The sequence below is a fragment of the Rhinolophus ferrumequinum genome, chromosome 17 (assembly GCF_004115265.2).
Source record: "Rhinolophus ferrumequinum isolate MPI-CBG mRhiFer1 chromosome 17, mRhiFer1_v1.p, whole genome shotgun sequence".
In the NCBI taxonomy this organism is placed as follows: Eukaryota; Metazoa; Chordata; class Mammalia; order Chiroptera; family Rhinolophidae; genus Rhinolophus; species Rhinolophus ferrumequinum.
Window position 1 is genome coordinate 23,346,318 of NC_046300.1, and position 14,764 is coordinate 23,361,081.

The following is a 14,764-nucleotide window of genomic DNA, read 5'->3' on the forward strand; positions in this document are numbered from 1 at the left end:
GGCTTTGTGGGAATAAAAGGAGCAAAGCAGTATCTGGTGGCAATAAAGAATGGTGTGTTAAATTCCTGGTGCTCTTGAAATAGAACACCGAATAAAATTCCATGTGTGATGGCAGCATGCTTATAGTTTGGAGAAATTTCAGCTTAGAGAAAAATAAGTGCTTAAAAATGAAGGCATTCTCATGCTGAATTCTTTGGTGGAAAGAAAGACTGTCATCTGAAATGTTATGTCATCCCTTGCAGATGTAAAAGACTAAAAAAAGCAAAGAGAGCTTTTGATCTTCACTTAATAAATATGGAACCATCAAAGCTCTGGTACTGCTTGTAAACTTAAATTTGAAACAGATTAAATGCTAACGGAGAATGATGGCGGGAGAACTTTGTAAAATGAATTACGAGGTAGTTGAATTTCCAAAAAATTCATGGTTGAAAAAATGAGTCCTGTAACTTCAGTTGGATTCAAATCATCTCACAGGATAAGAAGTGTTAGCCCTGAATGGTCATGCAATCAAGTCACACATCTTTGCCACTGAGGAAAAACATGGTACTTTCATTAATAAAATACTATTATCCTGAACAAGCCAGGTGGCAGTGGAGTTACCAAAAAAAATATAGTTCAAACCTAAATACCATTTTTTTCCTGATCCAGATGTATGGAAATGTGTCTACATTGAGGTGTCACAAGGTTCCTGTTCTGCTTGAACCGCCAGCCAAGGGCTGGGGTGCTTCACCTCCTGCTCTCTTTCCACTCCTCTGTAGAATACTTCATGCCAGTCCCTGGATGCATGCAGAAGCTGCACGAATGCCTGCTAACAAACATGCATGCATATTAAATAGTTACTACTCCGAAAACACTCAGTGGGAGAATGGAAATATTCTACACTTGATTTCTCAGACTCTACTCTCCACATCATAAATCATGATATTTTTTGGAAACTTTTCATTTTGCTTTGTGAGTACAAGTTAATTATTTTTCTTAGTTTGAACGCAGTGTTGTGTTTAAGCCTCATTTTCTGATAAAAGTGTAATTTTGATTTCACTCAGTGCAGGAGGAATTGCATACCGATTAAATTATACTTTAATTTATGAAATAATTTCTACTTTAAACTATTTGTGAATATATTATAATGGAGAAACATAAATAGAAACAGAAAGAAAAGAAATTACAAGCTGTGTATTTAATATTTTTGCTATTTCCCTTTTGTAATGGTAATGCTTCAGAGCATAGAATTTTTCAGGCAGTGTTCCCCAGAGTGAAGGCTGTATTATACCGTCTGAGGGGTTCTCTTAAAATGCAGATTCCTGGGCTCCATGCAGGAGATTTTAAATACAAATTAAATCCAAATTCTTAGGTTGCGACCAGGGGATTTGGTTTATTAGCAAGTCCGTGATTCTTAAATGGAGAAACATTTAAGAACTATTGTCCTAACCTAATGCTCTCATTTTTATGATGAGGAAATTGAAGTTCAGAGAGGTTAAAATATTGGCCCAAGGTCACACCACAACTTAACAATTCCTTGCCCTGTGCCTAATATTTGGAGAACTCTTCTATTGCTAAACTGTCTCATTCTCATTTTTTACCAAGATTTGACTAATGTGGGGTTGTTTTATTTTGTTGTTTCCTTGCATTATTATGTGCTAGCTGCTATTTCTTTAATTTAATGGAAAAAAAGTGATGTTTTTCTGGTTCTCTTCTCTCAACTCTTAGAGCAGACTAAGGTTACCTCCACAGGGAGAGGGTGAAAAAGGAGAGGGAAAGAACAAAAAATGGTGTTTTCGATTAACTGAGCCCGTTTCTTTGCATCCTACTTCACTTTGAACCCATTGCAGATTGTCTTTTACCTCTCTTCTTTGCTGAAAACACAAGATGGCAAGTCCCTTACTGCAAGGAGCTATGTCCCGTTCTTTTTGTTTGCCTCTCCTATACCTACTACAAAACCCAGAAGGGATATAGTAAGAGGCAACAAAGGATAGGCAGATAAACTACAAAACAAAAGTGTGTTTTTGTGTTTGCTGCCTCTCCAGTGAACTGCTACTCTTTGGGGGGATATACAGCATTTTTTGTCCTGGACACATTCTGAAAGTTTTGCAACCACTGTGCTGTGGATTCTTGTATAAACTTGTGAAATGTCATTGAAGACCTACTTGTCAACTCTTCTTGATATTTCTCTTTAGGTGGTAGTCTCAGATAAATGGCTATCTTTTCATTCTCCTTCATTCACTGGGGCTTGCTCTCTCAACCCACATTCTGGTTCCTTTTCAGATTGGATCTATCAGCATAATCCAAATTGGCTTTCTTTTACCCTAATCAGTTAAATAAGTGCTCATCCTTAAAAATGATATTAATATTATCTAAATTAGAATCTATGGTTGAATTAATCACTGGGACACTTGGACAGCTAGTGGCACATACCACATGTTTCTTAAAGCTTTTTTTCTGTCGTGTTCCATTCTTATTCATCTTTCAGTTCTCCTTTGCCAAAGAGATCCTTTAGCAAAGCTCCATTAATTTCACTATTTCTCTTATAGAACTGAATATATCTCATAGTTTCACATCAATCCAGACATAGATAACTCCCACAGTTGGACCTTATCTTGACATCTCAGAGATGCTTGAGTTCTATGTCTCCAGCCACACAAGGTCAGTTTCCATGCAGAAGTCCCATTCCATTCTCAGACACAGCCCAGTCTCCACGATGGCAACCTTTCTGTTAAAAACTGTGTATGGGCCATCTTGATGTTCATGAAATAATTGATTCAGTCATTCAAAAAATATTATTGACAGCCTACTCTGTGTTAGGAATTGTTTTAGGTATGGGGAATACAGACAGCAACAAAAAAAATAGACAACACTCCTTGGTCTCAAGGAATTTATATTGTAGAGAGGAAAAATGGATTTTAAGCAAGATAGACACACATATATTTAGATAGTGACAAATTCCAAAGAAAAAGATACTTGATTATTATTTTCCCAAGACACAAAATTAGGCTGATGAACCAGTAGTGGCTTCCTTAGCTAATGAACCTAGCTGACTGCCCAGCCTCTGAGTGAAATGACTGGCAATTTGATGTGGCTTTATTGTCTATACTCACCTCTACCTGATAGATGATGGTTACAAAGAGGACACGCTACCATCCATTGCCATCTCTTGCTGTAAGCATTGAATAACTTAGACAGGCTGTGGATTCTGCACAATTCCTTTCTGTCACACTGGTTGGACATACATTTATGTGTCCTCAGGATAAACCCAATGCAACTTTTGTCCATACAAAGTGCTTCACTCTCCCACCTGTTGTGTTCATGATGTTCCTTGTGGTCCCACCTGTTGAAGAACCAGCCATTGGTCTAGTGGTGTTGAACCAACATTGATTAAAAGGAATACTGCTCTGAAACTCAGTGTTTGATACTTTTTAGATGTATCTCTCCATCTCAACCTGGGCCAAATTTGCTTCCTTGCTTTGGTTTAACTAATATCTTGTCAGCTCTAGTGCACTGCCTTTATTAAATAGTTGTATAGCTTCAGGTAAGTTCCTTCTGAGTCTGTGTTATTGTACAATACATGGGGATGATAATTCCAACTTTTCAAGAATGCAGTGAGAATTAGAGATAGTTCATATAAGGCATTAGCATGATGCTTGAATATATAATAAGACTCAGTGCACGGTAGTGGTCATATGATTGATCTCTCTCCCCAGAGGGCCAGACAGGCCAAATCATCCCTTATTCTAGAATTTTGGCCTTGCCCACTTTAGCTTGTATACCTTTCTAATCATTCATGATTTTGCTTTACCTTTAAAATCTTTTAATAAATTTATAGTTCTTATTTTAAAAAATGTAGCAAGAAAATCGAAGATATAGAAGATATTTAATAGCATGCAATAATATTAACTTGAAAGCAATTAAAATTTTGATTTTTTTTATAACTTTTTATTATGTTATAAATTCACAACAGAAAAAACTAAAATACAGATTAGCAAAAATTACAAATCACCTATAATCCCATTGCTCAGAGTTAACCACTGTTTAGATTCTGATATTTGTCTTTATATAAATAAAGATACATGTTTAAAGTTTATATAATCTATTTTTTTCAAAAGTAGAATTTCACTATACATGTTTTGTAATTTAAATATATGTGTGAATCATAATGTGCTTTGCATTATTTTTATGATTGATAGTAATCAACTATACAGATACATTGTAAATTGAAGGAAACCAATCTCTTGTTGTATTTTTAGTGGTTTGATTAGTTTGTTGTTTTGTTTGGGGTTTTGCCAAGTTATTTTAAGAGAAAGAGGTAAATGACAAGAAAAGGCAGCTCTTAGCAAATTATTTTGTTTTTAAATCAAAATACCCACAACGTGTCCTGAGATGATACGGATTCAGTCTAGTTTCCCAGACTTTGTTAGTAACATCTTAGTAATGTGACCAATTCATTATGGCCATTAGCAAGGCATTTAACTCCTCCCGACCCCCTTCCATTATTGCTGGATACCTCCTATATGCCAAGTACCACAGTGGGAACTGGGGATACCAGCCCAGCCTTCAAGGAGCTATTTGACTCCTCAGCATAGCACTAATACTTTTGGGGGAGTAAAGATTTAAGCAAAGATTTTAAAAAGACATTTTTGGTTTAGTCTAATTAAATCAGCCATATTTTGTGGTACATATATAATTGGTACAGAGATCTTTAAATTTGAATCTCAAATTTATTAACTAGTCTAAACATGCTGAACATCAAACATATCATTTTCTAGTCTTGATTCCTACTTATCATGTGCTTAAAAAAACAAAACGCTTTTATTGCTTAATCCCCATGTAACATAAAGATTAAGTAAATATCATATGAATTGCAAAAGACTTTCATTATGTGCAGCAAATATATTTGGTATTGCAGGATGACAATAATTTTGCAGAGGAAGTAAGATTAAAATAGAGCCTAATGGCTAAGCATAGGCCTGTGTTCCTGGAGCTTCAGTCTTTTTACAAGAAAGCATAGATGTGGAGGTTTCAATTTTCAGAATTCAGAGATCGACATTAAGCTGAATACACTGGCCTCTGTGACCTGTTTTCAAGAGAATGGCAGGCTGGGATTAACTCGGCATTATGTAAGACAGGTGTAGACCCCAATCTCCTGACAAGTTGCCAACATGGGCAAAGTTTGAAAGTGTTGACCGGTAAGATGTCGACAAGGTTCATTGTAGAAGAAAGTAAGGTTTCGAAGATACAGTGAAATCTCAGTTTTCTGCAATAGATGTTATACCTGACTATTATAAATTAATAGAAGGTAAATGTGTAAAATATATAATTATAGTAGATTGCTTCTTTCAAAACTAATCACTGCATAAATTATGTCAGGCATCATTAGGAAGAAATTACACGTACTGTGGATTCTGATAGTTAATTAATTGATACAGTGACCCTTTAGATGAGACACCATCATCGTAAATTGTAGGTATTCCACACCAACCCAAACTAACTCATCTCCAGTGATTCCCTTTTCCATCAATAATGCCCCCTTAATGTCATGAAACTTTATCAAGTCCTTCTTGTTGATTATTCCTTTAAAATATTTCTATCTTCCCTCCATTCCTTTCTAATCCTACTACATGGTCCAAACCCTCTCCCTTCCTAACTGGTTTCTGTGCCTCGAGTAGCTCTCTTTTCCAAGATATTTCGTATATCCACATCTAACATGTTATGTGATCTTTCTAACACATTCATCTCATCAGATCAATCCCTGGTTCTACCTTGCCTTTGATTCCCTACGAGTTTAATTCCTGGCACATAGTAGGTTTTAAAATTTGAATGTTGTGAACTAACTCACTGATTCATTTCCAAAATGTGAGGTTTCAGTTTTGTTTTAGCCTAAATATGTAATCCACTAAGCTTGAACTTGTAATTGTGGCACTATACGTCTTTCAAAGGCTATTTTCATTTACACCTATTAAATGTATTGTGGCATTGGAAAATGATTGTTAACAGTGAAGTAAACTAAGGAGATGAAAGCTTTAAATACACTTCTATCTTGTGAAATAATTTGGAGTCACAATCTAACTTTTGTTTCATTAAAATTTAAATCATTCACAATGTGTGTCTTTAAGGTGAAGAAACTGATTTTCATAATCCTCACTTGCAAATCAGTCTCATTATTTTCCACATCCCTGTGTACGCTCAACCCTTCTTCCCATTCTTTTATTTTTAGAGCCAGCCAACCTGTCAATCATCTGTCTGTGAACTACTCATGAGCAAGACCTTCACTAAACAGGATTGTAATGTCAGGGTTTTGGGCTACCGCATAAATGTTTGTGAATCAGTTGAATACATTGAGCTTGTGGAGTTTAATCATTGTCTACTGAAGAGAAGCTTTACAAGAAAGGTTAAATGTTTGTATTTGGCACGGAAGTGCTTTCTATTCTTCCCCATTTCTCCATTTAATAAACTAAGGAGAGTTGTGGTAATGTAACTTTAACCAAGCTTTAATAAGAAGTTTCGATTAAGTGTGTAGCCCAACTTAAAATGTGATCAAATTACACAAATTGAACAAACTTATGAATCGGTTGAAACAGATCCTATGGGTGATTCTGGAGTATGATCTTCCCTCAATTATCCCAGCAGATAATCATTGCTATTCTTTACCAGAGCTGGGTTTTAGAACCCTATTAGCTTATAGAAGAGTTTTCTTTTTCTCTCTGCTTAATTTTCATAAGTACTCCTGAAGAATGTACAGGAGTACATTATTTGCTGATCTGTGATTGCAAATAAGGGAAATGAAGTAGATTAGCCAGATCTCTTCTGGCTAATATTGGATGATGCTGTGTAATTAACTCCCGAATAATTGACTGTAATACGGATCTTTCTTTGGTTCCTGGTCAGTAGCTCTTTTAGCTCTTCTGATTGCATTCTCTAAACTTTCTAAGTGTAGCTGGAGTGTCAAGTGTTCCAAGCAGACTGGGAAGAAATGTGGGAAGTTAGCTTATGTTTCAAAGTTATTTAAAATGTGTATTGCTCTTTTAAGCTGTGGTAGACTATTCTTGCCAATAAATTAAGTTTAACATTTCTCTCAATGTGCTGGAATGCTACTGTAAATTGCTACTGTGTAGATTGGAACTTTAGAGAGTAATTATGTGTTCAAAGGGCTTCAGGCCAAGTTCTACTACATGTTTCTTGACAATCTTGCCTCCAGCCAGTGTGATAGTACTAAAAGAAGTTAGTCATTCCTAAGTACAAGACAACACCCAGAGCAGAATCTGAAAAGACTCAACAGTGACCTCTAAACAAGTTATTCCCTGCTGAAGTGGAAATCAGCAGGAATATATGATGTAATGCATGAAAGATGCAGGGACTCCCTCTGTGTGCCTCATAGTGGGTATTATTTTTTAAATCTTTTAAGGGTTATTTTTACACTGGGAGCATCGCCTTTTTCAGAGGCTTTTTCTAGTTTATTTTAGTATTATCAAGGCTGTTTTGCTATTTGAATTAGAAAATGTCAAAAGTGAATATTATTGATTTTATTCTGCTTGTACCAAACAATGAAGAGTTAGTTATTAAGGTGGTAATTTGAGGCATGTTTTGCAGAGATTTTTGGAAAAGTTATGTATGACAAGGGTTTTTTTTAGCTTTTCTTCCTTTTTTTCTTTTCTTTTTTTTTTAATGAATCAGTGGTCCTGCTATTCATAAATACAGGTTCTAGTTTACTGATGGGTTGTGTTCCATAAGTCTGTTTTGAAGTCTGTTAGTTGACCTGGTAGAAAGATCAAGACTTTTAAATAAGCCAGACCTGGCCATATCTTGGTTCTATCATTTCTTTCTTTCTTTCTTTCTTCTTTCTTTCTTTCTTTCTTTCTTTCTTTCTTTCTTTCTTTCTTTCTTTCTTTCTTTCTTTCTTTCTTCTTTCTTTCTTCTTTCTTTCTTCCTTCCTTCCTTCCTTCCTTCCTTCCTTCCTTCCTTCCTTCCTTCCTTCCTTCCTTCCTTCTTTCTTTCTTTCTTCCTTTCTTTTTTAATTAAAGTTTATTGGGGTGTTTTCTATTGTTTCTTAACTGCATGAAGTCCCTTAACCTTTCAGAGCCTCTTTTTACATGCGTGGAAAAGGAATGATATTTTCCCTACTGAGTTGTTAGATAGCTTAAAAGGAATATGTAATATATTACAAAACATAGGGCTTGGGCCAGAGTAAGTATTCAATTAATAACAGTAATAGATTATCAGTAGCAGATGTAGCTACAGTTGTTGTCAAAACTCAGAATCAACAGTGGAAATAGCGGTTACTACACTATGCATGAAAATGAGTTTTTGTGGAGCAGCCTGAAAATCCCATCTTACTTAAAACCAAGACAAACATGATTTAAAAAACAATAATAAGGTTCAATTCCAAAAAACAAGACATTTCAGACCAATTTTTTAAATTTTATAATGAAATCCTGTTTCCCCGAAAATAAGACCTAGCTGGACAATCAGCTCTAATGCCTCTTTTGGAGCAAAAATTAACATAAGATCCGGTATTATATTATATTATATTATATTATATTATATTATATTATATTATATTATACCCAGTCTTATATTATAGTAAAATAAGACCATATCTTATATTAATTTTTGCTCCAAAAGACATATTACAGCCGGTTGTATGGCTAGGTCTTATTTTTGGGGAAACACGAAATTAGCATAAGCCTATGGAGAAGAATATGTAGTTTTACAAGCTTGAGAAGCTTTTTGACGAGAAGACAATCACTGAGCTTAATGGCAGTGTTTTTGACACTGAAAGTTTAATCTGCTGGTATTTTAAAAGAAGCAAAAGAGAAAACCTTTCATGTGCATAGAGCATTAGAGTTTATAAATTTGTTCCTAGGCATTATCTTAGGGGTCATCCCACTTTGCAGATGGAAAAACTGAGGCTCAAGCAGACTCACTTGCCTGAAGTCACACAATAAGTTAACAGCAAAATGGGATCTAGAATTAATTCATTTAATTTATGGAAAATTTGCCAAGTCTGTGCTAATATTGGGGATATAGAAATAAATACATCTATCCACAACCACCTCCTCCTACCAACACCACATACAATCTAGGCCTTCCTCTCCAGAATTTGAACTTCCCTTTCTGTTCGAGCCAAGTGAGTCCCCCTCCCTGCCTTGTCCGTTTGGGCCCCTGTAACAAAATACCACAGACTCAGTAGCTTATAAACAACATTTATTGCTCACAGTTCTGGAGACTGGAATTCCATGCCAGCATGGTCAGGTGAAGGCCGTTTTCCAGGTTGCAGACTTCTCCGTTGTATCTTCACTAGATGGAAAGACTAGAGATCAGTCTGGAGCCTCTTTTATATCAGCACTAATTCCCATCATGAGGCTGGAACCTCCCAAAGGTCTCACCTCCTAAAACCATCACAAGGACATTAGGATTTCAACATATGAATTTGGGGGCGATGCAAACATTCAGACCACAGCACCTCCCCTACCAGGGCACACATAGCCTGGAAGTTCTCAGATCCAGAGAGGTTTTCTGTTATACCAACACAGAGTGGTGCTGGAAATTCCAGAAAGCCTGCATCACTCAGATTTGGGTATTTTGGTTATTAACTACATAAAGTTGACCACTGACAAACTGCCGGTCAAAGCACCACAGGTTAAAGCATCTTATTTTCTAAAATTCTATGATTATCATGCTCTTTTAAATAGGCATTTTAAGTGTTTTAAAAGTTAAAAAAAAAAAAAAAGCATGGAAAAGCTTTGCATTCTAGTTCTGGAGAGTCCTAGTACAGGTTGAAACAGCACACAGACAAACTTCTAGGGTAGATGCTTTAGTTTTTAAGAGCAGGAAGTATGGGTTTACTTTTTTCTCCTTTTTCAGTGTTCACAGCATTTTAAGAACAGAATCCATGACTAAATAAATTGGGGATTGGAGGTTTTCAGGATGCAGATCATGAGTGCGTTTTTCTCTAAAGCATAATACGCGTATATTCCTGGGTTTCTCTCCCAATATCCAAACAGCTAATAGCTTTGTTGAACTGTGTTCTCTTCCCCAGAAAGGAAATTCTAATTAACTCAAGCACTTTGATTCAACCGCTAAGCAATTTAAAGATGGGGGATGGTGCTACATTTGGTCTTAGTTTCTTCTAACGTTCTTTGTTAGCCTCATAAAAACTCCGGTGGATATGAATCTTAATAGATTTCAGTTCTGCTCTATTTTCACATTCTTTCTTGTCCTGAGGGAGTAGTATAGTTTGGTTATTGTTGGTCTGGCATGCAGCTGGAAGAAGAATGTCGAGTTTATGGGAGTAGGGGGCCTCTATGCTTGTTGCTGCTGCCAGAAATGTGTATCTCACAATTCCTAGGTTTTGTGCAAGACATGTTACAAAAAGAAAGCATGCAACTTGATGGGTGTAAGTGAGCCCATCAAGATTGGATTTACTTGTGCGTAATTTACTTTGTCAACAGGGAGATAGAAAGATTACCCATATTCTGGAATATTTTCTCCCCTCTTCCCTTCTCCCATTCTTTTCAAAAAACCGGAGTTTCTACCCTTAGAGAGGGTTACTTGTTTGGGGTAAGGCACTGTGTTTTAAGGAGTCCTCTTACCATGAGAATCACATAGCTTATTTGCCATCTGAAATAGCAGTTGCTAGAACCTTGACAAAGTTGAGCATGGAATGGACAAATTTTGACAGGGATGTTAAATGACAGGTTCAAGGTTACACAGCTAGTAAGTTTTATAGCTGCAGCTAATTTGACCTCTTCTTTTTCAACAAACCTCTCAACCTGCCCATGGTTTTACTTCCTTCCCCTCTTAGCCTAGACTGGGTTGAATCATTTCAGCTTCTGCCTCACTCACTGCACCAACCCCCATCCTCATCCTGTCTGCTTCCCCCTGCATACCTCAGATTCGTCAGGCTGCTGAAGAAACTCATTGCCTTACAGCCTCTTCCCACTTTGCATGCTTTTCCTGAGCCAGTGTATCTACCTTCATGGCTTTAACCAGTAAACATGTGCTGGCATGTTGCAAACTTTTATCTGTAGCTCAAGCCTCTGTCCTGAGTTCCAGACCCATCTCCTCATATTTAGAGAAGATATTCACTTAAAAGCCCCAGACAGAATTCATCTACTCTCTCAAATCCACATCTCCGTCCATCTTCAAGACCCTAGGATACTTGGAGGGGAAAAAAGCCAAGAACCTGAAGTCCTTCACCTCTTCCTCTCATCTAAAGCTTATTAGAGCCTAATGCACGAAAGTTAGGTGGACATTGTGTCATGCTTTCATCAGTAATATTATGATCTAACTCCTTGTGTGCGCAAGTTCAAGGTTTCAGGATGGGACATGTTCATTCATTTTTAGGCATCATTAATGATGCCAGCTATGGGCCTGGGATAAGAAGAGTTACTTAGATAAATAAGGCCTGGGTGTACTGTTTTCTTTATATGCACTGGGATATTTTAAACATTTCTTGAATAACCGGTCTCCCTGGAATATGTACACTCCTAAATATCTGTATACCGCGCACCCCTCCTCCTACATGTCATTTGAATATAAAGCATTATCCTGAATGTGTATACCTTTTGAAAAGGGGCCAAAAAGAGGACCGTTGATTTCCTTTGGGATGGATATAAAATTAATGTCATATTGAACAGGAAACATCATATGCTTCAGCCAGGAGAGAACTGTAAGATCAGGTGTGATTAAAACTTGCCTGAAGGGCTGAGCTGTAAGAGAAGGTTTCGAGTTGTGGGGTAGCTTCCGTGTTCTGACTTGCCTACCACGATTGCACAGTCTTACGCACTTCTCTGACATGGCTCCAAGGACCTTGGAGCACGCCTCGACCTCGCCTCTTCAGTTAACATGTCTTGTCGTTGTCGCTAAAAAAGAACATCATGATGATTGGGTTTTTACTTCTTCAACAAACATTGTCAAAAAATAAAAGTACACCTTTTTTTTTTTTTGCAGGGATATGTTAAAGTGGAAAAAGCAAGGAGCCAGGAGATAGTTTGCTGTGTGATCTGAACCAGGTCACTCCATTCTGGCTTCGGTTTCCTCTTCTGTTAAAGGATGATTTTTGTACTTCGTGTCAAAGTTCTGTTGGATCTGTAACAGAGCACTCAGGAAATTCACTGCTTTGTGACAAATATGTTTTCACAATACAGAAAGACCAACTGTCTTGCTTTAAGACCTCTGTGATTTTGATCGTAATATAATTCATATATATATATATGTATATATATATATATATATATATATATATATACATATATATAAGCAATTGTTAAATTTGAATACTTTTATTACATGTTGGATTTGGAAAATTAATTTTTAAACTATGGTTATGGCATTATAGTCCACGAGCTGTTAGCCACCGGGACCCCTTATCCAGACTAATGGTATATTTTAAACTTGAGTATTTTATTGGGGGGGGAGATGTCTGTGAACCTTAAGAAAGAGAACAGGAACTGTAGGAGTCCAGATGATGGAAGGGCCTTTCACTGAGATGGAGAACACTGGGAAGAGCAGGCTGGGGAGGGTGGAGTCTGAGTGGATATATATCAAGTTAGAACACGCCACTCTACCGCTCAAAATTCAAGTGGCTCCCACTTCTTTAAGTATAAAAGCGAAAGCCTTGCCACAGCTTACTGGATCCTGTACCACCTGGCCACTGCTGCCTCTACAGACTCACCTCCCACCTCCTTCCCTTCCGTTCTGTTGCTGGAACCTGGCTCTTTCTGGGACACGCCAACACACTTCTGCCTCTAGGCTTTTCGCATTTGTTCCCTCATCATTTGTTCTCTCCCCTTCCTGCCCCTTGGGGCTCATGGCCTCACTTTCTTCAGGTTTCTACTCAAATGCTAGCTTATCAGAGGGGCCCTTCCTGACCCCCACAAGTAAAAGAACATACCTCCCGTTCTCTTGACTGCAGCATCCTTTCTCTTCCTTACTTGCCTTTCTTTTTCTCATACTCTTACCACCATCCAATGTCTATTTGTTTGTTTATGGTCCACAAGTATATGCCTCCCTCATATAAACCAGATGCAGGGAAGAAGGTATGCTTAATTATTGCTATCTCTCCAGCAACTAGAATTGGGTCGTGGTAGATGCTCAATAAGCAGTTATTGAACAAATGAAATCTGTTTGGGACATACTGAATTAGAGTTGTCTCCGTTACGTGTACGTGGAGTCACACAGCGAATGAATAATACCAGCTCATTAGAGAAGTCTGGGCTACAGATCAGGAATCATTGGCGTATGTAAGCATGAGAGTAGATAAGATCCAGCAGTGAGGAATGAGAAAAGGGAAAAGTCAAGGATACATCCTGGGGAACACCAATCTTGAGGTACAGGTAAAGGAAAGTGGATCTATGAAGGATACTCAGAAGAAGTAGTGGGAGACTGAAACACACAACCAGGGAGGTATCTGGAGGCGAACTACAGAGTGGGTCCCAATGAGAGAATGACAAACAGAGGCAAACGCTGCAAAGTGAGATTGGGTCCTTAGAGCAGAGTCCCTGGAATGCTGAAGGGAGAAGCCCGACTGCAGTGCACTGGGGACTGAATCAGAGATGAGATGTGAAGGTAGAGGCTGGTGATAGAAGAATGGATTTAGTTGAGGCAGTCGCAGAAGAATGTTTAAATGAGGATAGATTAAATTTGTCTGTTGATGGAGTGAAACCCTGGAGGTAGCAGGAAAAAATGAATTTGAGGATACAGATGAAGATCTGACCACAGTCTATTGTTGAGAAGAGGAAAGGGTAGGTACAGAGGTAAGCAAAATTGTGTTGGGATTTAGGTTGTGGGACAGCAATGGAAGACTTCTTACCTGAGGCCTCCCCCCCCCACCCCCAATAAAAGAAGAGAAAGCTATTTGCTTACAAGAGGGGAAAACTAATGGGTGGGTTTTCAAAGAGAGTACATAAGATAGTCCCTCCTTATCCGTGGTTTCACTTTCTATGGTTTCATGCTGAATTAGAGTTTCAGATACCTGCAGTCAGCTGGGGTCTGGAAATATTAAATGGAAAATCAGAAATAAACAATTCATAAGTTAAGTGCATGTGGAGACAGAGCCAGGAATGCAGTTTCCAGGCTCTCGGCCTCACGTGGAAAGGTGCTGGCTCAGGTAGTAAATGGCCATCAACTGTGATTAGATGGCCATCAGCTGTGGCTAGTTGGCCATCAGCTGTAACCAGTGAGCCATTGGCCACGAATATAACTGCCGTGGCTATGCTAGCAGAAAATGGGGCTAGTAAAAAGATGGTGGCTGAGCTGGCAAGCGCGGATTGCAGTTCACAAGTGGGGTTGGTTGGCTGGCAGGCAGAGAAGCGGACAGCAGGTTGCAGATCATGTAGATCCAGCGTCCAGTGAGACTATAGTGGTGACTCCTTTATCTATGGCTCCGTGGGTGTTCCTTTTTGGCCATATCCTGAGTTCTTGTGCAGGGAGCGGCACCAGCGACCCCACCTGATGTCCCGCATGACGCATGGTGCAGCGAGCAGGGTACAGTACCAGCCGAAGCTCTCCGAAGGGCGGTGGAGCAGTTTGTACGTATGAACACTCAGTCTCAGGAGGAGCAGCTGCTGGAGAGCTGGAACCCCATGGGGGGTGGGGGTGGGAAGATGTGGATTGTTCTCCAACCAGCATAGGCTGGAGAAAGCGAAGGTCCTTGCGGCCTTGTGGGCTGGGAAGTGCTTGCTGAGGCCCTCACCCCCAGGTTGGGGAGGACTTAGAGCCCTCGCCCTGCAGAGAGGGCACACATTGTGAGGCTAATGCACAGCCCTGGCAAATG